Genomic DNA, 25,595 nt, shown 5'->3' on the forward strand with positions numbered 1-25,595 from the left:
TTCAAACATTTGACTAGGTAAATTAGGTACACTAATTTGTTGTTATTTGAGAAATCCTTCCTTTCTCGTGTCAAAATTAGATTGTGGGTTCTGGGATTAAATTCCAACTTCATGGTATGCATCCCCCTTCTGAAAAAATTAAAGAATAAAAAAATAAAAAAATCAGTACGTCTAGGTGGGTACTTGATTGTTTCACAATAAAATTACAAGTGTCACTACACCAAAATCAATTATTTGGAATATGGTATTTTTATTTTATAAGCATATTTAAACCCTTCCAATTATCAGTTTGATTCAAAACTTTTGTCACACAAAAGATTTTTTATGGTCAGTCACCACTATTTCCTGTAGTGTGGTCCATTTGAAATTTGTATCTACTTCATTTTTTGTCCCATGCCCTAAAATGATTAGGGTAAGTGAATAAATGGCATGGATATACTACACATACATCAAAGTGGGCCCCACATAGCTTCCACATATGGGATCTTCAGCTTCTAATCTCACCAATTCTACCCGTTATGCTGGACGCAGTTGGCAGATGCAGATTAGGTACTACTTCCAACATGGCCCAGCGAGAGACAAACATTCCTATTAGGAGCTCTACGGGGTGCACTATGATGCATGTGTTTTATTGGTATTGTCCATACATTTTGAGAGATCATTTTGAGGCATGAGTCTAAAAAGGAGGCAATCAAAGGCTCAAATAGACCACACTATAGGAAGCAGTGTCAGATAGAAATATTTTTTGGTGCCACAAAAGTTTCGGATCAAACATATAATGTTTTTCCTTCATCCATATCTATTTAGGAGATTTTAAATGGTAGTTATTTTCCCAAAATTTGCTCTCATGTGGTCTGCCTAAGCCTTCGATATGCCTCCTTATGAGTTCATGCCCTAAAATGATCTGTCAAAATAAATAAATGACGTAGATAAAATAAATACATCATGGTAGACCCCACATTGACCCTTATAAGACCGGCTGGATTTAGCTAGGTCCTATTGAGACAGATTTTGGTAGGTTCATGCAACGAGAATCAAGGTAGGGCCAACTCATGTGATGTTTGTGAGAAATTCACTCAATCCATTGGGTTTGCCACGTGGGGAAAAAAATGATACTGATCTAAAATTTAAGTAGGCCGCAAAATATGAAATGGTGGGTAGGAAATGCCTATAGTTGAAACCTCTCTGAATCCACTATGATGCTTAATGTGCCATTCATACCGTTCGTAGGATCATTTCTTACTGGGATGAATGGAAAACATAAAAATATTAGCATGATCTAAAACTTTTGTTGCCCTGGGAATGTTTCATCCGTGGACGTTCAATTGTCACTATTTCCTACCATGCAGCCCACTTAAATTTTGGATCCACCTTATTTTTCGTCCCATGTCCTAAAATGATTTAGGAAAATGGATGGACGGGGTGGATTTCTCTGCCTGCTAAATTTTGGCAATAACTCCTAGTGGGTCTTTTTGGGGTCAGACTGCCTTGACTGCAACCCGGAACAAACCATGTTGGGTGTGACCCTAACCACGGGGCCTTCTAGATGTATTCATTAAACATCCATGCCGTCCATCAATTTTTCCAGCTTATTTCAGGGCATTGTCCTGCAAATCAAGCAAAAACAAATTTCAAATGGACCACAACATATGAAATAGTGATTATTGACCATTAAAACCCTTCTGTGGGCTGCAAAAGTTTTTTTATCAATCTTATTTTGTTTTTTCATTTCATCCAAGTGTGTGTGACTTATCGACAGGTTGGATTTTCAATAAACGTTACAGTAGGCCCTAGTAAGTTTTTAATGGTGAGGAGCAATGTTTCCCATGGTGTGGTCTACCTTAAATTTTTAACTGCTTCATTTTTTGGATCATACAATAAAAAAATTTGAAAAAAAATCAATTGACAGTATAGATGTAAATGTCATACATCGAGGTGGCCACTATGGTCAGGGTGACACCTGTATTGCTGGTTCCTAGTCGCAGCTAAAGGGCGCTCGGCGGAGTTGGTACAAACGCGAGTTATTGAAGTTCCTGTACGGAGAAGCTACATGTCGCCTGCCGGAATGTTTGTTAGAAATCCACTCCATCCATCCTTTTTGACAGATCACACCTTGATCCATAGCTCAAGCGGTACACTGAGTGAAAGATGCATCGTTTCAACATTGAGGTCTTGGTATCGATCCCTAGTAGGGGTGGCTAACAGTGAAGTGTGAACTGACTGTGGGGTGTACTAACCACCCAAAAAACAAAAAAAAAAAAAAAAGCCATACGAGAGGGAAATCTGGAAAAAAAATGCCAATCGTTGAGACCATCATGGCCTCACCTTGATGTTTATTTTCCATCCAATCCATTTAAAAGGTCACCCCCGCTCGGATGAACGGGAAACACAAAAATCTTAGCCTGATGGAAAACTGTTGTGGCCGTACGAATGTTGCAATGGTCATCCAATCCCCATCGTTTACTCTCGTGTGGCGCACCTGACTTTTAGATCCATACTAACTAAAAATTTGCTAGATGTCCTAAATGAACTTGCCAAACAGCTGGACGGGGTGGGTTTCTCACAAACATCAAGGTGGGCCCCACCTATCATCCTCGCTGGGCGCCGGCTAAGATCTTCTTGAAAAGGCTTCTCAGGAAACCACCTTCGAAGAGGGGGGCCGCCTCTTCATCCACGGCAAGTCAGTCGAGCTCGGCTGCAAACCCTACCATCCTTTCTGCGCCGTCGCTTCAGACCCGCCGGTGGTCTCGGAAGTGGTCAAGGTCGCCCCAACAAGGGTGGCAGCCCTTGTCAACGAAGCCCAACCCTTTGAGGTTCGGACGGAACCTGTCTCTGAGGTTCAGCCCCCCATAGCCCAAGCTCAAGCGAGCTATTCAACTGATCCCCAAAGGGGCAGGGCTTAGGGGGTTCTCAGGTTCGCATCCGCCATGACTGAGGGCTTCCTTCCGTGGATAGCTCGGCAAGTTCCTGATGCCGAGTTCACTAAGGTGATGGAGACACCCCCGGATGTTGTTATGGGCCAATTGGCCGTGCTCTTTTACAAGGTAAGATCTTTCTTTTGTTCCGTAGTTGCCTTTGGTACTTAGATTTTGCTGACATGAATCTCTTCTTCTTCTTCTTCTTCTTTTTAGTTCGCCCATGTCATCTTATCTGCTCGTTACAAGATGTTTCGGGTCACAGAAGAATGTAAGGAGGTAGAGGCGGGTCTTGTGAAGAAGACTGTCGAGATCGAGCAATTCAAACTTCTTTAAAGAAGTTTGGGGAGGAGCTTGCAGCTCTGAAGATCCGATGGAGGTTCAAGCGGAAGAGGACCGGAAGAAGGAGACTCAGGCAAAGGATCCGCTGGAAGCGATGCGTTCGCTTCTGAATGAGGGCCAGGAGAAAGGTTGAGCTGGGCCAGGTGAAGGTCAGTCTAGGAGCAAAACTGATGGAAGCCAAGACAGCTATCCCGGCCACTTGGGCAACGGCTGTGGAGGAGTTCAAAGCCTCCAAGGAAAGGGCAGAGGAGAAGGACCTGCTTTATAACCTCGGGTATGAGAAGTGCTTCGAGGATATTAGGGGGTTATACCCCGAGCTCGACCTAAACCCCCTCGAAGGTAGCCCCGCTGAAGACCCGATCCTTCGGAAGCCGAGGGATCAGTTCATGCTAAAGCCGAGCAACTGACTTCGGCAAGACTTTGAGCGGACCTTTATAGCCCCCGCATATGTACATTCCTTTTATATTAATAAAAAGAGAGCTTTTGTAGCAATTGTTGTGCACGAAGTTCTAAGTGGATTTGGCAGGTCGGTTGGCCGTTCATCAGCCATAGAGGTAGGTCGGGCATATTAGTCGAGTAGGACTGTTGGGGCAAGCTCTTGAGCTCTTCCTTTTACTTAGGGAATTTTGTCCTTGTAGAATAGATGGGTTAGCTGTAATGACTCCTTCATTAAGGGTCGAGCAGTTTACTTAAGAGGATTATTTACCCTTACACTAAAGAGATCCTCATTGTAAATCGCATAATTCAAGTAACATTACTAACTAGTGGTCCGACCTCTTCTTTAAGGGTTGGACGATTGGTAAGGATTGTTTTTCCCTTGCACTAAGAGAAGTCCTTAGTAGACTGTGTAGTATAATCGATTAATGGTTCGACCTCTTTTATAAGGGTCGGACAATTGGTGAGAGCGTTGTTTTCCCTTGTACTCAAAGGAAGCCTTCAGTAGACTATGTAAACCAAACATTGTAGACAACGAGTAGAATATAAAATTTCTCGGCCTCAAGATTTTTATTGTAAGTTTTGAACAAAACATGTAGGTTCTGACGTGGTTGGTTAATTATTGTAGATTTTGAGCAGTAGACACATGAATTCCAACCTGAGGTCTGGTCGGTCTTTATTGATAGTAGATCTTCAGATGTTTAGCGTTCCAAGGATGCGGCAAAGGTCTTCCTTCCATGTCTTCAAGTTGATAGGCCCCAGGTCAGGTAGTGCCTGTTATTTTTGTAGGGTCCTTCCTAGTTCGGCCCCAGAGTCCCTGAACCGAGCACCTTAGTGTTTTAGAAGGTTCTGTGAAGGACCAAATCTCCAACTTGGAACATTCTCGTCCTTACTCTAGAATTGTAGAATCGGGCGACCTGTTGTTGCCAAATTGCGACCTTGAGTTGGGCTTGCTCCCTTCTTTCTTTAAGTAGATTGAGGTCCAGTGTCATCTGCTCGGTATTTTGATTTTCATCGTAAGAACGAATCTATGCAGTAGGGAGCTCAATCTCGACTGAGACAACAGCCTCTGCTCCAAAGGGCAGTGAGAAAAGAGTTTCTCCTATGGTCATCTAAGCAGTGCTCCGATATGCCCAAAGGACATGGGGGAGCTCCTCGGCCCAGGTCCTTTTAGATTTCTTGAGCTTGGTTTGGAGATGATTTTTTATGATCTTGTTGACTGCCTCCACTTGACTGTTAGCTTGAGGATATCACAATGATGTGTAAGCATTTTGAATCCCGAGGTTCCCACACATGCCTCGGAACCGATCATTATCGAACTACTTCCCTTTGTCCGAGACGATCGTATGCAGGATTTCGTATCGACATATGATATTTTTCCAGACAAAGTTGGTAATTTTCTGCTCAATGATCTTGGCCAATGGATTGACATCGGCCCATTTGGTGAAGTAGTCAACCGTGACAACTAAGAACTTAGTTTGACCTTTGCCTGTTGGAAAGGGGCTAATGATGTCTATCCCCCATTAGGCGAAGGGCCATGGCCCGGTCATGGGGGTTAGCTGCTCGGGCGGCTGATGAGGTATTGTCGCGAATCTCTGACATTTATCGCATCTCTGGGTGTATTGATGGGCATCTTTCCTGATGGTTAGCCAAAAGTACCCTTGTTGGAATGGGCGAGGGTGCTGTTATGGGAAAATATGACCCAGCCACTCTTGAGGTCGGTTTGAGTTGACGAGCATACACTCCTGCACCATCTCACCCAGAGATGTTAGAGCTCGCGTCCCCAAGCGTAGGCTACTGCGACACACCTCCCCAAGCTTCCACCATGTACCTCACAAGAAGTATCCTGAAGCACTCTGGCCAACCCTACTTGGCTCAGAGCAGGCCCAAGCAGTAGTTCGGCTTGGCAAAGTTGGGCAAAAGCTCATCAAGGGCAAATGAGATCGACAAGAAGATTGGTCCGACCCTCATTTCAAAAAGCCGGTAGCCTCGACAACCAAAGCAGGACTCCCGAGCCCTTTTAGTTCGGCTCGACTCATTTCTAGTCGACCGATAGAGTTTGGCTCGAACCAGCTCAGCTCGGCCCGTCTCCAGTCAAACGAAGGGGGATCCATGCCGTGCCAACCTACCTCCTCTGCTAAGTGACCAACCTTCTTCAGCTACATATAACTTAAAGATAACCATCAACACCCACCGCTCGTGTAACCATCCTTCACGTGATTTAAGGGTAACTGCCCACAATCAGCACTATTCACAACCCCCCAAGTACAGGGTCGCGATGTAGTGATAACTCAGTGAGACCGAGGTCAAATCCACAGGGACTAAACTTGTACGTCTTCTAAAAATAACTAGAAGTAGAACTAAAATTGGAAACTAATCTAAATTCTGGAATAGTTGGAGTAATTGTGGATAGTGTTGATTTAAACTATCAATTAAAAGGTGGGAACTAGGGTGTCAAGGATCCACTTGTAGCTATCAAGATGCTACCTTACTTGATTTAAGGAACACAACTAGAATTGAAGTCTTATCCTATCCAGTGGAAGGTAAACTATTCAAGCACAATCTGAACTTTCATTGAGATAGTTCACACATGAAGATCCATTGCTTTGATTAGAAGGGATTCCATCATCCTACCATGCCTAGGAGACAATGGTGAACAAAAGGATTTACCAATCTCCACAACTCCAAATGGATTAAGAAGATATCAAAAGCCTACACAAAATCTATTGTAATTGAAGTCACAATAAATCATAGAAAACTGGAAATATTCCTCAAATCAAACTAGAACTCAATGATTGTTCAACATAAATATGAATCAAAGCAAGATAATTATCCAAAAACGCTACAAGCTTCACCTCTTAGCCCTAGCTAAGAGGTTTAGTTCTCCATAGACATGATTGAAACCAAATCTCTTAAACAAAACATTTAAAAAAAAACCAGGGAAGAAGAAAAACTCTTTGGCGGCTGCTCCACCCTTTTGCTCTGCTCCTTGTAACCTAATTCATGTTTAGACCTCCTTAGAGAACCCCTATTTATAGCCTTTGTCCAGCTAACTTTGAAAATCGCCTCAAATTTATGTAGTAGAGTTACGATTCGGTCGGACCGCCAAAGTTGAGTTCAGGTTGTGATCAAATTCTGTTTCAGCAGTTGCCCCATTTCGGTCACACCGAACTTAGGTTTAGTTGGACCGAACTTAAGTTTCGGTTAGACCGAATTATCCTTAGGTCGGAACGAATTAACTCTTCTCAGCGTTGGAGCTTTTTGTGCACTTTTAGTCGCACCGAATCCTTCCTTCAGTCGGACCAAACTTGGTTTCGGTCGGATAGAATTATCCTTTGGTCGAACCGAATTAACTCCAAAATTCATCATTCTTCTTTAGACTATTTTATACAATTTCGGTCGGACTGAACTATCCTGTTTTCTACTGCGAACTTTGTAATCTTCTCCAGTATTTCTTCATCCTTTGTACTTGGTTTTCTTAGATCTTGAGGTCTTGAAAACTTCAATCTTGGTCTCCTAAGATCCACTCTTCGCTTTGGTGATTCTTGAGCATCAAATCCAAGCTTTTGACATTCTTTTCAATCCATGCTCTCAGATTCACCTCGCAATACAAACATGTATAAAACATACCAATTAAGTATTATGATGTTCACAAAACCAAGATGTAAACAGGGAGAAATATGCAATATTTGACACTCAACAATCATTCGCGCACCTCTCGTCCAATGGCTGAAGTTGTGTACCTGATATTGCGGATTACCTTATCATGCATACACTATAAATAAAGGATTACCCCTCACCGATAAGGTATGCAGAATCTCTAGCATGACTAAGACCCGGATTCCTAGCCTGACTTTGGCATCGGAGGGTCCCCTGCTTTAGCCAGGGTCTCCTTTACTCTTCCCCTGTGCAGGTGCTTGGAGGTCGAGCGAGGGCGGCCCAGATTCTTGCATCGACATTTTTGACGCCGTTTGTGGGAATGCTATTAAAGCCATTACTGCTTTACCAGAGAAAGAATAATGGAGAAAGGAAGGAAGAAAGCACTTCCCACAACTGTTGTTGTCAGCCCTGAGCCTGCTGGACAGCCTAACCCTCAAAACTTGTCTTCTCAACTCCAAGTCGAGTCCGCTCCTGCAAGCCTGGCGCAACGATTACGGAATCAAGGAAGGCGTTACATTTCCTTGCAAAACCAGCTCGAAACGTTGACCAGTGAGCTCAGCCAGATGAGACAACCATTAGAAAGGCAACTCCCCCTCCCTAATCGAGAAGCAGTTGCCTTGGTAGCTACTGAAAACTCTACGCCTGTTGGTTCTCAGAGAGAAGTGTTCCAGGGCATATCTGCCTAGGCACCATCTCATGTTTTAGGGACCTCAATGCAAGCGCCTTCTGATTTACGTCATAAACTAGACTAGAGGAGGCGTGGAAAGGCACCCAAGGAAGATCTAGCCCCCAAAAATGTCACCGAAAACAAGGATCCTTGGGACGTCCAGCTTGACGAGTTGTGGGGTCAGATCGGTGTCATGCGCCAGGCTTACCGGGCATAAGCCCCGGGTTCGATAGATGCAATGATGGAAGAAATAGAACCACCGTTCACTAGCGAGATCATGAGCTCGACTTTACCCTCGAGGTTCTGGATGCCACCTATCAGCCCGTACTCGGGTCCTAGAGATCCTACTACACCCAAATCTTATAAATCTTAGATGGAACTTCAGTCAGCATCCAAATCGATTATGTTCCACACTTTCTCCTTAACTTTGACGGGGGCTGCGCCGAGCTGGTACAGGAAGTTGAAGCCGAGGTTGGTTAGTTTCTTCGTCAACCTCAGCAAAGCATTCCTAACACAGTTTATTGTTGAGAAAGAATAGCGAAAGCCATCTACTTACATGCTCACCATCAAGAAAAAAGAAGGTGAAACTTTAAAAGATTACATTGTACAGTCCAACGGGAAATGACGAGTTTGCGTCGACTATACCGACATGAACAAAGCCTGCCCTAAGGACAATTTTCCTCTCCCTAGAATTGACCAGCTGGTCATTCGCACAGTTGGGCATGAACTCTTAAGCTTCATGGACGTATACTCAGGTTATAATCAGATGTCATACATTCGTGTGACAAACAAAAGACGACCTTTATCACCGACAAAAGCCTCTATAGCCACAAAGTCAGTCCCTATGGACTGAAAAATGTTGGAGTTACATATAAGGGGCTAGTGAACAAAATGTTTTCAAAGAAGATTAGGCGATTCATGGAGGTCTATGTCGACAACATGCTGGTGAAGAGTGTTAAGGCCGTCGACTATGTGACCGACCTCGGTAAGACTTTTTCAATCTTGAGCCAATACCAAATGAAGCTCAACCCAACCAAGTGTGCATTTAGGGTCAGCTCGGGCAAGTTCTTCAGCTTCCAGGTCAGCCAAAAGAGGAATCGAAGCAAATCTCGATAAAATCAAAGCTCTGTTAGACAAAAAATCTCCTCGAACTATGAAAGAGATCCAATGCCTCATTAGAAGAATTGCCACCCTCAAATCACTTTGTGTCCAAGGCAACCGACAAGTGCCTCCCCTTCTTTCACCAACTGAAGGGTAACAAGAAGGCAGAATGAGCCCCAGATTGTGAGCAAGCATTTCAACAGTTGAAGCAGTACTTGGGATCACCCCCATTACTGTCGAAACTAGAATTGGGAGAACCCTTGCTATTATACTTGGTAGTCTCTACGATGGCGGTCAGCTTAGCCCTCATCCGAGAGTCTGAAGGGAAGCAATGCCTAGTATACCATGTCAGTAAGGCCTTAGTTCCAGCAGAGACACGATACCCAGGCCTGGAGAAGCTGGCTCTGGCTCTAGCTCTAATAATCTCGTCTCGATGACTTCGCCCTTACTTCTAGGCTCACGCTATAGTGGTCCTGACCGACCAGCCTCTTAGCTTGTCGTCAACTAGATCTCTGAAGAATATCTGGCAAAGTAGACACGAATGATTGCATACCTGAGCGAGGCTAGGGAATTGATGGGAAATTTCCAGAAATGTAGCGTTAACTTAATCCCAAGGGAGAAAAACTCATGGGTAGATGCGCTAGAAAAACTAGCATCTGCGACTTAAGGGGTCAACCCGAAGACTGCCCCGATAGAGTTCCTTGTAGAATCGAGCATTAATCGAGCCAGCCAAGAAACTGTTCAGCCTATGCACACGACCCCAAGCAGGATTAACCCGATCATAAAATACCTCAGGGAAAGAAAGCTCCCTGAAGACAAATTGGAAGCACGACGACTCAAGCTCGGATCAGCCCAGTACATGATGATCAGAGACGTCCTATATAAAAAAGGGTTCTCCCTGCCCTGTCTCAGGTATGTCTACCCAGAAGAGTCCGACTACATCCTGAGAGAGATTCATGAGGGAATATGTGGAAATCACTTTGGCGGTTGAGCCTTACCCCACAACGTTACCCGGCAGGGCTACTTCTAACCTACCCTCCGAGAAGATGCCAAGAGATTTGCTGGAAGTGCGACAAGTACTAAAGATTCGCAGCCATTCCCAGACAACTCGCCGAAGAGTTAACCCCTATGAATGGACCCTGTCCGTTCGCTCATTGGGGGATCGACATCATAGGGTCATTACCTCCGGGCAAAGGGCAGACTCGATACGCTATTGTAGCAGCCAATTATTTCACAAAGTGGGTAGAAGCCGAGACCGTCGCCCGAATTACCAAGCAGAAAGTCATCGACTTCGTATGGAAGAACATCATCTGTCGATTCGGTATCTCGCACACCATAGTCTTAGACAATGGGAGGCAGTTTAACAATGGCAAATTTCATTGCATGTGTTAAAGGCTCGGCATCCGAAATGCCTATTCGTCACCTCGACACCCTCAATCAAATGGACAAGTAGAAGCGGTTAATAAAATAATAAAAAATTATCTCAAGACCAAGCTAGAAAAGGTAAAGGGCGTCTGGGCCGAGGAACTCCCTCTCTTGCTCTGGGCTTATAAGACTATGGCTTGGTCCTCTACCGGAGAGACTCCATTCTCTCTCTGTTTTAGAGCTGAAGTCGTCATCCCGGTCGAAGTGGGGTTCCCTACAGCGCGTGTGTGGTCTTACTACAAGGACCAGAATATCGAGCAAATGACTATGTGCCTTGATCTCCTTGAAGAAACAAGGGAACTGGTCTAGCTCAGAGTCATGACTCAGCAATAGTAAATTGCATGATTTTACAACTCTAGGGTCAAAATCCAAAGACTCTGACCAGGAGACCTAGTCCTCCGCAAGACATTCCAAAACAGCGCAGAACCTAAAACGGGAGCCTTAGGACCAACCTGGGAAGGGCCTTATAAGATAGTTAGTGCGGCTCAGCCCAACTCCTACCAACTTGAATATCTAGAGAGCCGACCTCTATCTCATACATGGAATGTCGAATATCTAAAGATCTACTATTTGTAAGACAAATTGTGGGGAAAAGAGACAGAGGTCAGGAACTACTTTTACTTCATGAAAACTCCTTTGAGTTTTCATAATAAAAACTCGGCACAGGAGATTTTCATCTCGACATCGTATTTACTTACTCACACTACCAAGGACCTCCTTTAATGAAAGGAGAAAGATGGCCCGACCCTTAAAGAAGTGATCGGTCCATCAACCATAACGAATAAGCTAAGTCAACGCTCAAAAATTAGCATGACTAATCATGTTGCTGCTACATACAAGTGCACGACCCGACATAGCTACTAGAAAAATGCATAGAAATACGACAAGATGAGATAAAAGATGCTTTCTATTCATTGAAATAGGGCATATTACAAATTTATTATGACAAAAAGGAAAATTACAGCTAGTCTGCCTGAGGAGGGGGTTGTTCGGAGGGAGGCGCCTGCTCGACTTCAGCCTGTGAGGGTCCCTTTAAGGCTTCAATGCTGATGAGGGCGTCCAGGTTTAGGTCAGGATATAGGCGCTTGACATCCTCAACGCAGCAACGCAACGGTCATACCTGCAGCTATAGATGACATCGACCTCGTCGGATCTTTCCTTCGAGGCTTTATACTCTTCCACAGCGGTGGCCTTGACCGATAGGAGGGACGCCCTAAACTCGACTTGTTGATCAACCAAAGTTTTCTCAACCTCATCTAATCTAGCCGCTGAACTGGCCTTCACCCTCTTCCGCTTGGTCTCAGACCTATGGCATCTACCGCAACAGATGAGAGGTGCGCCTTCACCCATTCTAGCTCAGCCTTGGCGGAACTAAGGTGGGACTTCATCCCATCAAGTTTGGCCATAATTAGGCCTTCCTTATCCTGGGCCTCTACAAGCTGGGCCCTTAGAGCATCCTGCTCCTCCTTTAAGGCCTCGACTTCAGCCATTTTCACCTGTAGACCTTTACTGAGGCCCCCGACCTAAGTGGCCTTCTGTTGAAGATCACCCTTAAGGATATCCACCTTGGCAGTCTTCTCTTACAGGGCCACCTTAGCCACCTCGCACTCATCTGCTACCCATCTTATCGTGTCGCAAGTAGATACAAAAGAAGGGACAAGCTGCATGTGAGAGAATACGCTCAGGTCAAAAAATACGAATAAGAGACAAGACCCAAGAGCAAAGAGTAAAAGGGGGCTTCATACTTTGTATCATATCGTAACCACATCAATGATGAGGACTCTAGATGTGAAGTCATCAAGTCGACAATCTCCTCCTTCGAGGCATGCTTCGCCGTCCAGCTGGTCAACCGGGACATGTGATAACTCGATGAATATACACTCGCCCTCTCTGGCTCCCGAGGGCTTGAGGTAGCGACTCCTTCAACATTTGAGGTAGATGGGAGATCGGGCTCAGTCGCTGACAGGCCGACCTCTTTGGTGGGTCGAATGGCCTCCTCTGATATGAGGTACTCGACCTCTGCAGCCGTAAGGCCAGCCTTAACCCCTTCGGCCACATGAACCTTAGGGGCTAGAGGTGTCTCCTCCACCTCTAAGTGGAGCACCTCCACATCGCTCGGCTGTGAAGGGGCGACTGGCACCACAGCCTCTCTTCCCGCATCGGTAAAGGCTGGTTGGTCAGCCAAGGGTAACTCAGCCCCTACATCCAACCTCACCTCCGGGGTGGAGGAGAGCAACTAGATGACGAAAGGACTCGCCCTCTTCCAAACAACTGTCTTCATCAAGAACATCTCCTCAATGGAGGGACGCTTCCTCTTTCAGATTGGTGTAGAAGATCAGGAGTGATGAGTTTACTTTAAACGTGGAGCTCCTCCTTCAGCACCCTCTCCTTCTCCACTTGACCACGGTGGAAGAGAGAGTTTGGGAGAACCCTTTGAAAAAACTATAAAGGTACAAAAGAAAACAGGTCAGCCTAAAGTTCAACAACATGAAAAGAAGGCCTATATGTCGTGCTAAAGTCCGACCTGGGGTGGCAAATTTAGGGGTACCCTGACCCGAAGACTGGCCAATTCGGCAGTAGGTGCCTCCCACTCTCCCGATGCCAAGAACCACTTATTCTTCTAATCCTTGTTAGGGGATGAAAGTTTGGCGATGAGGCTTCGACCTTGGTTCGACTGTGCTGAGAAGTAATACTAGCTCGGCTGCACAGGATTGTGCTTAGTCTGGTATAGATAAATGAATTCATCCATCGTCAGCTCTTTGTTCCTGAGTAGGAACTAGATGATGTATATCCCCAACAACACCCTCCAAGCATTCGGTATGAGCTGACCTGGATCTATTCTCAGCCATGCCTTCATTGCCCTCATGAATGGGTGAAGTGGAAGCCGAAGTCCACACTAGAGGGAGAATATGAATATAGCTACCTCCCCTTTAGATGGATCCCTAGAAACATCACAGGGAGTCGGCGCTTTGATGCGTATGGAGTCTGGGATCTCATATTCTGAGCAATTCTTGGCCATATCAGCCTCCTTCAAGATCGATCGCCCGAGGATGGCCTCAGCTAAGCAGCCGCCCTGATGAACCGCAACGGGATCGGAGAGGGTGGCTCCTACAGTCAGAATCGCCCTCAAAGGTGTAGAACTCACGATTTTCCTTTGAACCGGCTGACATATTAGGTGCTTAACGGAAAAAGGGAAGAAATAAGGAAGCAAACACAGAGCAAGGAGACCGAAAAAAATAACTAGAAATCGCCTGCTTCGGGAGTCTAGTAATAGAGAGAACGCTTGGGAAGAAAATAGCCGAGCCGATGCCGGGGTCGCCCACTTATATAGACCTCCTTAGATGCATGCATTAATGACCAACATTGAATGCCGCAACCGAAGAGTCATCCTCCCAAGCACCGCTTGACATGCGATGACACCCCATTAGCCCTGCCGATACAAATCCCCAAGCTGTGTCAAATCTTTAATAAGTAGCATTAAATGCCGCAAGTGAAGAGTCATCCCCTCACCCACCACTTTATACATGGCAACTCCCCCTTCGCTATGCTGATCCGTGTTCTCGACCCGTGCCACGAGTCCGCTCCCTACAGGCCTGCAGTAAAAAAGCTGCTGCAACAATGTTATGACGCCTCGACTACAGCATCCCATCATTGTGAATTTTCTTCGATCTTTCTACCCTTGCTAGCTGGCATTCAATGCGTAATAGCTCATCCACCCGACCTCCTTCCATCGACTTACTTCTCGAGCTCACATCGTAAAGTTCAAGAAGTAGGGGGCTTCTATTTTGGGAAAATACGACCCGACCACTCTCGAGGTCAGTTCGGGGCTGACGATCATACACTCCTACACCATCTCACCTAGAGATATTAGAGCTCGCGTCACCGAACACAGCCTTCTACAACACATGTCCCCAAGCTTTCACCTATGTACCCCACAAGGACTGTCCTGAAGCACTCTGGTCAGCCCTACTTGGCTCAGAGCAGGCCCAAGCAGTAATTTGACTTGGCATAGTTGGGCAAAAGTTCATCAGGGGAAAATGAGATTAACAAGAAGACTAGTCTAACCCTCATTTCGAAAAGCCGGTAGCCCAGACGACCAAAGCAGGACTCCCAAGCCCTTTTAATTGGGCTCAGCTCACTTCCGGTTGACCGATAGAGTTCAGCTCGGATCAGCACAGCTTGACCCATCTTCAGTCAAATGAAGGGGATCCATGCCGTGTCGACCTACCTCCTCGGCTAAGTGACCGACCTTCTTCAGCTACACATAACTCAAAGATAATTGTCAGCGCCCACCTCTCGCGTAACCGTCCTTCACATGATTCAAGGGTAACTGCCCACAATCACCACTCACGCACCTCTTGCCCAATGGCTGAAGTCGTTCCTGAGATTGTGGACTACCCTATCATGCATACACTATAAATAAAGGATTAGCCCTCATCGATAAGGTATGCAGAATCTCTCGCCCTCAACTCTTTAGCATGACTAAGACCCAGATTCCTAGCCTAACTTTGGCATCGGAGGGCCCCTCCAGCCAAGGTCTCCTTTGATGTTCCCCTGTGTAGGTGCTTGGAGGTCGAGAGAGGGCAGCCCAAATTCTTACATCAACAGGCATGACTGCCGGAGTGGTTGCCACAGATTCCATCGTGTATTTCTTTCAGAACGTACTCAGCCTCTTCAGGTCAGAGACACCTGAGGTAAGGTAGAGAGAATCCCTTTTTGTACAAGGTGTCCCCGACCAAAGTGTACCAAGCTGACCTGGATTAGAGTCTGCATCCCTTAAGTCGGTCTTTAGGCAGCTTGTCCTCCTAAAGATATTCGACTATTGGGTCCATCCAGCTCGGAACCAAATTTACTGTAAGGACTATATCTAGATCGGACTTGTCGATGCTTGGCTTGGCCAGAAACTTAATTATGATCAACCTTGGGATGTCATCTTCAGCCATTATGGACAACTTCGCTAGTGCATCTGCTTTAGAGTTTTCCGACCTGGAGATCAGGCTGAAGTCGCACATGGGGAATTTGTTGATAAGTTTTTGAGCTTTTTGTAAGTAGGTGATCATTCTTTCCTCCTTGGCCAAGTACTTGTTAGCGACCTAGTTGATGATGAGTTGTGAATCACTATGGACTTTTAGGTTTTAAGCCCCCATTGCGGCTGCTAGCCTGAGCCCAGTGAGTAGTGCTTCGTACTTTGTCGTGTTATTCTATGTTTGGAATCCAAATCTTAAGGCGTATTGTGTGTAGGTCTAGTCGAGAGCCTCAAGGACTACCTTGGCCCTGCTACCTTTAGAATTGGATGAGTCGTCGACATACAATGTCCAGGTCGGTGGGTCAGGTTCGACCATATGATTGTCTGCAGCCAGTTGGTCAATTTCGAGGCCCGGAATGGTTTCCAAGCTCTGTTCGCCGGTAAGCTCAACAATAAAATCAGCCACTGCTTGCCCTTTAATGGTGGTCCGGGGTTGATTTTGATGTTGAATTCATTAAGCTCAATTGCCCATTTTGTGAGTCTCCCCAACACCTCAGGCTTCTGGAGCACTTAACGGAGAGGTTGGTTTGTTAAGACTTTAATTGTGTAGGCCTGAAAGTAAGGTTTGAGGCGATGGGATGAGACGTCAAGAGCTAAGGCCAGTTTCTCGATGTCTAGATACCTATTTTTGGCCGGTACCAATGTGGCGCCCCAAACTCAAAAATCGGGCTCACAAAATTTTTGATCTCCATATTCGGCACCAACAACCTTCATAGTACCCCATTCTCAGCTCCCATCACCCATATACTAGATTCCGATCCTAAGATCCTATAAGGAGGATTTTCAACATGAAATTTTATGAAGCATAACCCAGACACAAACAATAACATCACCACATAACCACTATAATAAAAAACTTTAGAGTACAATACATAAAGGAAAAATACAAGATAGATATCAAAACTCCAGAAGCTCAGCCACACGCTCCTACCTCAGATCAGCTACTTTCTAACGTCACCTGCACGCATTTATAATGCATAAGCTTTCATGAAGCTCAGAGGGTGGTGTAAGTGTGTGCGTAATATACGTGTCAAGCATACAATATCAAAGTAATGCAAAAAGTGTTAGTAACTCCATGAATGAGAAAAATGCTGGCAAGTTCATGAATAGAAAAAATACTGACAAGTTCATGTATGCTATTAGCCGTACTAAGGCAATGCGATGCAAGGCCTACGTAGCCAAATGTCATATGCAAGATGTAACACAAGCACACCAGTCCTCAGCTGGATCCATATATCAATATAGTTCACCTCTAGAACATCACCAGGGTCTAGTACACTATACACTTGATTGCCGCCCTACTCAAAGTGCACAACAAGGTAAGTGGAAGAGACCTCACTATCTGCTTGGACAGTAGTCTGACAATATCTACCCGACTCGTCGATAGCGGACCATTCCTCAAGCTAGTCAAACTCAAACTAGTTATGCCCCTTGTTGAGGACAAAATTTGGTTAAGGGGTGAAGCTTCAAGAAGGAAAATTGGTGAAAGCAATGAAAGACAGATGATTTGTGTGGGTTTGAGTTGTGCGGGAACCATGTTACGTGAGAAGCAAGTTGCGCGGGTACCCGTAACTTGTTCATTGTCATGATAGGTCGCGCAACTCTCTTAAGAGAAGAACATATTAAGAATGTGAAGTGGGGTCCACGGCACAGGATTCGAGGGCTCACACATGTAAAGGCCTATAAATACCCCATCCCCCCTCATTTGGAGGATCGGATGCTCAGAAGACCAGTGCCTCTGACATGTACTAGAGACAGAGAGAAGGAGAAGGGGTGCGGAGTACTCAAAGCACGGGCCGCGCTATTCCAAGAGAGTTGCGTGGGCCCGCGCAACTCCTATGAGTTGCACAAATATTCTTTGAGGCAGTGCCTATGTCAAAATTTTTCAGATACTCTTGCTATTTTAAATATGTCAAAAGGATCCAAGCACTCCTTTATCATGCCAATAAAGGACGGAATGCACAGGAAGTCTGTACAACTCATCTTCTCTGGGGATATGATCAATATGAGCTGGAATGCTGCTAAAATTTATATTTGAGCCAATTTGATACATACATTTTATATTTTCTAAGAAGTTCTGTCTCGGAATCAAATGATTAAAAGGATGTAATGAACTCAGAATAAATAAAATTGATGATTATTCTCTTTACTCTATCTTTTGTTAATATTAAGTGTGATATTCCCCTGAATCAAATGCTTTTCATTTCTGGTTGAAACAAAATGACAACTCCACTGGGGAATATTTTTCTTAGTATTGACTTAAGAATGACTTAGAGAATTTCATCGTTGTTTGGTGTCCTATAAGGTGCCAAAATGGTGACTCTCAAAGGGAACATCCTTCCTTTCATCTCCAAGAGAGAATATATTTATAAGTATATCCTAATTAGGTTCTGTTGTTGATCTCTGACAGGAGAAGAAGAAAAATAAGAAGTAAAAGGCAAAAAGGCAAAAGGATAAGAGAAATGGATGACAACCATTCCCTTAGGCGAATAGGTAAAGCTGCAGTAGTCATGTTACGCTCAGGAAAAAGGATAAAGAGCCCCTATAAACAGAACACTGAGGTAACAAGAAAATAGACATACGGAATGCCATGACAGTGTTAGAGAGAGAGACAGATAAGATGGAAAAGGTGACATACGAAGTGGTGAGTCATCTGAAGGGCATACCAGCTCGATTAAGTGTGTATGACGCGTTACAATTGTCCGAAGATTCTTGACACAGTCTGATTCAGGCCCTATCCGATAATAATGTCAGAAGAGCATTGCTTACAGAAATGGAACATGAAGAATGGAAGAATTGTATGCTAATCATTTCCTTCTCTGATAATGACCTAATTTATGGAGAGGACCACAACAGAATGTCAAAAGAGCATTGCTTACAGAAATGGAACATGAAGAATGGAAGAATTGTATTCTAATCATTTCCTTCTCTAATAATGACCTAATTTACGGAGAGGACCACAACAAACAACTGATGGTTGTAGGTCATGTCGGCGGTAAACAGGTAAAATGAATAATGCTAGATAATGGGTCCGTAGTAAATTTGCTACCATTAAGGATGTTAAACGAACTGGGATATCGTCGTTCTCACTTGTGTCCTAGTGGGATGATAGTACAAGGGTTCAATCAGGATGGGCAGAGAGCGCTCGTCAAGATCACATTGACACTGGAGATAAGAGAGCTGACGACTGATGTCATTTGCCATGTCATTAATGCGATAACAACATATAATCTTCTTTTGGGAAGACCCTAGATGCACCAATATGGCATTGTACCGTCAACTCTCCATCAATGCTTCAAGTATTATAAAGATGGGATTCAGTGTAAGGTGATGGCTGATGTAAAATCGTATACGCGGAATCTTTCTTCGCCGATGCTAGCTATTATGATGAGTTCACCGCAGAGAATAATAAGGGAAACAATGATAATGAAATAACAAAAGGAGAAAAAGCACGGTGCAGAACAGGGTTGCGAAGATAGAGTTATCCGAGAAAGAGAATGTGAAGCAGAAATTTTATTTCATGCCGTGACATCTGAGACGACTGGGACAACCTCCGCTGACATTGTTATTGCCCAAGCAATTAGAAATTTTACAATCAAATTACACGATGCCGCTACTGCAAGCTGAAAGAAAGAAACCATTTCCAGTTATGCCTAAGAGGTTTCACGTTGGGGCCAACAGGAGGAATCTCGAACCTATTAATTTTACGCAGTGTCGGAGCTAGAGGTAGAAGAAACGATAGATAATAAAATGGACTTTGCGAAATTGACACCTAAAGATTTGGAAAGATATAACAAAAAGATAATGAAGAACATGGGCTTTGATTATGAAGAGCCGATTAGTTTAAATAGTGGAAAAGGTATCCTGATCCCAATCGGGGTCAATGAGAAAAAATGAGAAAGGTTCCACAGATTGGGAGGAGAATCTTCAGTAAATATGATCACTGTAGAACCAATAGAAGAAAAAGAAGCTGGAATGATCAAACATCCTGAAATAGCCCCAGAGCAGATGGAAGATGGGGGGCAACCGATGATTAATAGCATGTGAGAAATAAATCTAAGGACAGAAGAAGAACCCCAGAATACATTCATAAGCATCAGTCTCTCTGAACAAGAAACTAACCGATATATTAAACTGTTGAAAGAAAACAAAGATGTATTTGCCTGGACATATGCCGAAATGTCAGGTCTGGAACCGTCAGTAGGGATACATCGGTTAAATATTTCTAAAGACAAGAGGTCGGTTAAATAGGTGCATCGATGATTCCATCCAGAGTTGATCACTTTGATTAAAGAAGAAGTGAATAAGCTAATTAAAGTTGGGTTTATTAGAAAAGTTAAGTATCCCAAGTGGATATCAAACATTGTATCGGTGAAAAAGAAGAGCGGACAAATCAGAGTATGCATCGACTTTAGAGACTTAAATGAAGCATGTCCAAAGGATGATTTACATTTACCGACCACTAAGCTGTTAATTGATAGTACGACTAAGTACGTCATTATGTCCTTTATGGATGGTTACGCTAGGTATAATTAGATAAGGATGGCCCCGGAGGATGAGGAAGCCACGGCGTTCAGAACGTCACCGAAAATTTACTGTTACAAGGCCATGCCATTTGGTCTCAAGAATGCCAGCGTAACATATCAGAGGGTAATGCAAAATATATTCCAAGACATTATGCATAAACATGTTGAATGTTATGTGGATGATTTAGTGGTTAGGTCAAATGACCATGAGGAACATTGTGAATATTTGGTCTCAGTATTTCGGTGACTTAGGAAGAAGCAATTGAGGATGAATCCGTCTAAATGTGCATTAGGTGTCTCGTCGGGAAAGTTCCTCGGTTTTATCGTCAGGCACCGGAGAATTGAAGTTGATCTGGGGAAAATCAGAGCTATTCAAGAAATGCCACCTCCAAAAACACTAAAGGAACTAAAAAGTTTATAGGGAAAGCTAACATATATTCGTCGCTTTATCTCTAATCTCATAGGAATGTGTCAGCCGTTTTGCCATTTAATGAAGAAAGGGGTGGAATTTGTGTAGGACCAGTCATGCCAAAACGCATTTGATTCAATTAAGGAATTGTTGAAACAGCCTCCAGTACTTGCAACACCTGTGAAAGGTAGACCCCTCATTTTTTATAATTCTACGGCAGAGAATTCATTGGGAGCCTTGTTGGCACAAAAAAATGAACAAGGGAAAGAGATCACGTTGTATTTTTTGAGCAAGACTTTGATACGAGCTTAATGCAATTATTCACCCATTGAGAAAGTGTGTTTAGCCTTGATCTTCGCAGTACAGAAATTAAGGCATTATTGTCTTTACCATAATATAATTCTGATTTCGTGAGTGGATCCTTTGAAATTCTTAATGACAAGGCCAATGCTATCAGGGACGCTGGCCAAGTGGATGCTTTTAATGACAGAATAAGCGATCACGTGTGAACCGGCAAGAGCAGTAAAGGGACAGGTAGTAGCAAATTTCTTGGCAGCCCACCCTATGTTAGATAATGAAATGATCAGTGACGACTTTCCAGATGAACAGGTTATGATGACAAAACCATGTGGTTTATGGCAAATGTATTTTGACGGCACTTCTAGAGCCTCAGGGACGGGTGCTGGGGTAATATTTATTAGTCTGTAAGGTGACCTGTTACCATATTCATTTACGTTAGGTGCAACATGCACTAACAATGAAGTTGAATATCAAACTCTCATTATATGGATGGAAATAGCTCAGGAAATGAAGATAAAAGTGTAAGTGTTATGGTTTCCTACTCCTTTGGTTCTCAAATTTTATGGTGCCAAAAGCTCAATCTGTGTCTTGTGTAGCTCATAGGTATATATGTTTAAGACATTACATGACCTCTCTAAACACTTTGCTTCAAGTCAAGAACGAAGAACTACTTCAAACCATTTCAAGAAATGTAAGTATAAGATACAATGAAAGAAGTCATCTTATTCAAAGACTCAAGTTAGTGTACAATGCAAGATGAAGTGTAATTCAAGCTCTAGAAGATCTCAAGCTTCATAATCTTCAAAGGTCAACTATCATCTGAAGAAATGAAGTCTCAATGTTCATACCTCACTTTCAAGGTATGATTGACCGTAGATTGACCTTAGGGTAGGTCATTTTGTATACATAATTCAAATTGAATCATTTTATAGATGTTTGGTCTGTTCTAAGACTAGTCCTGAACTCTATTCGACTAGTCCTAGCTCTGGCTCTACTAGTCCAAGAAATTCCTAGACCAGTCCTAAATTGTTGTAATTTTTCAAAATTTTTTGGTTGAGCTACGACTAGTCCTGAAGACTGCTCGACCGGTCGTAAAAACAGTGTCGACTCGTTCTAGGACCAATCGTGCACCTTCGACTCAAACTACAGCGATCAAATCAGGTGCCTCACGACCACTCGTAGGATGCTCACGACCAATCATGGAGGGCTCACAACCGATCGTGGACACCCTACGACCAGTCGTGAAACAGTTTTATCCGATCGCGCTTAAAATTTCAAAAATCTGTTCGGTCTACAACTAGTCGTAATGTCCTTAAGACCAGTCATAGATGCAATTTCTGCAACTATAAATAGAACACGAATTTCAGAGTTTTAGAAGGCAATTCAAGTAAAATCAAGGCATCACTCTGACATAAGTATGTGTTCATTCTTAAACTAATTGTGCATATTTAATATTCTCTTTTGTTAGCTTTTTCTTATTTGATTTTATTTCTGCATTCCAATCTAATTTGAAAGAGGAATTGGGATATTCCACTTCTTGGAATCAAAATCAAATAGAACTAGCCTTAATTGGATTTAATTTAAAATTAATTAGAACTTAGAACCATTTCAAAGTGAGTATTGGACATTGAACTTCCACATTCAAACTTCTACTCCGATTGGTTCTTCCGGGCTGCTATAAAAGGGGAAATCCAGGTATTTTACTGTATTGTAAATTTCCTTCATTTTGGTTTTAGTTTGAGATTAAGCCAAAAAAATCTCAATCTATTGGTTATATGAGGAGAGGCAGGAAAACTCAGAAGTGGGATTTTTAAATTGTGTTAGCCCTTTGAAAGACACAATTGTGAAGGTTTTATGTGAACCTGTGAAACCTATTTTCATAGTGAATGCTGATATCCCCTGTGTGAGGATATTAGGAGTGGAGTAGCAATCTGTGTGGCTGTTGTTTAACAGTTGGTGAACACACAGGCGAACCACTATAATTCTTTGTGTATTGTGGTTTGAATGTTTGCTTAATTTCTATATCATTTATCATTCAAAATTGTGAGATGTATGTGTGGATGTGAATGTTGTAATATTTACATTTCAAGCACTGTGGGGAATGTTGTAATAGTTTAGATTTCAATTCTTGTTATTTCCTTTCTGTTCCGCTACCGTTTTAGCTTTTAATTCTCTAATTGTTCTAGTAAGGTTATCCTGCCATAAACCCTTGGTTTTTATGGTGAAAGGTTATCCTTAGAACAACTAGATCTTGTGATTGCTTAAGATTTTGTATTGTGAATTATTATCTTTCCTGTTCTTGGCTATCTTATTGTTTTATTCCGCTGTTATTATTTTAAATTTGGCATAGTCCTATTCACCCCCCCTCTCTCTAGGACATATAGCTAGGCCTTTTCAAGTGGTATCAAAGCCTAATAGCTCGTTCTAATTTTTTATATTTGGATTTATTTCCTGAGCTAATCGATCTAAGCTATTTATAAGATGTCAAATTTTGATAGCCTTTCAATTACTAGGCCTCTACCATTTGATGGCTCCAATTATGCCTATTGGAAAGCCAGGATGAGGATTTTCCTTAAATCCATGGATGAGAGTGTGTGGCAAGCCATAGTGACTGAATGGAACCCCTTACCATTGAAGTAACTGGTATCGATGGTTCAAAATCAATAAAAGTTTAACCATATTTCACTTGGACCACAGTTCAGAAAAGTGAGAGTAGTGCCAATGCAAAAGCACTAAATGCAATCACTTACGCACTATCACCAGATGAATTCAAAAGAATTATATCATGTGATATTACAAAGCAAGCTTGTGATTTTTATAAATGACACACGAGGGTACTTCAATTGTTAAGAAATCTAAAGTCCGACTCCTCACAACCAAATTTGAGAAAATTCATATGGAAGAAAATGAAATGTTTATGGACTTTTATACAAGATTAAATGACATTGTAAACTCTATGTGGAGTCTTGGCGATAAAATCCCAGAAAGTAAAGTGTGTGCAAAAATGCTATGCTCACTTCCTGAATGGTTCAATTCTAAGGTAACCACGATCCACGAACTTCGTGATACGGATAATATGAGGGAAGAAGAACTAGTTGGTTCTTTACAAACCTATGAATTAAACTTTAAAGCTCCTAAAGGTAAATCTATCACTCTTACATCTTCTAAATGTATTTCTTAAGAAAATTCTGATTTAGAAAATTCTGAAGATGATATAGCTCTTTTAGCGAAAAAGTTTTACAAGAATTTTAAAAGTAAAAAGAGGGTTGACTTTCAAAAATCAAATGATAAGAAAAGATCTAAAACCAGAACTTGAAAATCTTTAAAAGATAGTTAATGTTACAACTGCCAAGAATATGAGCATTTAGCAAACAAGTGTCCTAAAAAGGAGAAACCCAAAAAGAAGAGTATGTTGGCTACTTGGGATGAATTCTCTGATTCTGAAGCCTCTTCTGAATCAGAAGATTCTGAAACCGAGTCAGGTAGTGAAGTTAAAGCACTTATGACTCTAGCCAAATTCACTTTTTTAGATAACAATGATTCAACAAGTAAAGAAAATCTAAACAGTGATTGTGAAAATGAAGAAGATCTTCGAGATGCTTACAATGCCCTATACAAGGAAAGTTGTAAAATTGTCGTAAAACTAAAACTTCAAAAAGAAAAGTTTTTAAAACTTAAAGAAAATTTTGAATCACTTGTTTTAGAAAAATCCCACATTTTAGATTGTTTTGAAAAATCAAAATGTGATTTAGAGTTCAAAACTTCCCTGATTGAAAACCTAAAATCTGAAAATGAAAAACTTAAACTTGAAGTCTCTTCTCTTTTGAGTTTAAGGGATGCATGGAGATATGCCCAAGGTGATCCAAAGTTAGAAAAACTTTTATCTGGATTAAGAAAATGTGGTGACCGATCTGGTTTGGGCTATGATAAAAGTGTTCTTCCTATACAGAAGAATACTTTTCCTAAGTTTGTGAAAGGAGAATCTTCAAACACAAAAGGAAATAGTTCAAATCAAAAGTTTTCTAAAAGTGTTAAAACTTTTCAATCTTTCAAACCTAAAAGTAATTATATCAACTATAAAAATCAGAATCAAAACCTTTGGGCTGAAAAGATAGTTGATTTGCTTAAGGAGCTCTTAAAATCTAACTCAGTGGGTCATTCCTATAACAATTATAAATACAAAAAGACCAACTATACTCCTAAACCCAAAACAGTTATGAAATGGGTTCCTAAGGTTTCTTGGTTGCTCACACGACTTTCAAAGCTTCAAGCCATTCAAAGTGATACTTAGACAGTGGATGTTCAAGGCATATGACTAGTAATAAAGGTCTATTTACCAATCTCAAAGACATGGCCGATGGTTCAGTCACATTCGGTGATGGCAGCAACTGTAGGATTATTAGCCAAGGTACGGTTCAACTTTCTAACCTCCCCTTATTTGAGAATGCTTTGTACGTTGAAGGTTTAAAACATAACTTGTTAAGCATTTCTCAAATATGTGATAAAAATCATAGTGTTAAATTTTCTAACCTAGGGTGTGAAATTTTAAACAAAAATAATTCAGTAATATTAACTGGTCGTAGAACATCTGAAAACTGCTACATCATAAGTGATTCTAGCTCATCTAATCACCTGTGCTACATGGTCCATATCGATGAGACCAAGTTATGGCATAAACGCCTTGGACATGTACACTACCGCAATCTCTATAGATTGAGCAAAAGAGAACTAATAAGAGGTCTACCTAAATTGTAAAAAGTAGACAAAATATGTGGCGAATGCCAGATTG

The sequence above is a fragment of the Magnolia sinica genome, chromosome 16 (assembly GCF_029962835.1).
Source record: "Magnolia sinica isolate HGM2019 chromosome 16, MsV1, whole genome shotgun sequence".
Lineage (NCBI taxonomy): Eukaryota > Viridiplantae > Streptophyta > Magnoliopsida > Magnoliales > Magnoliaceae > Magnolia > Magnolia sinica.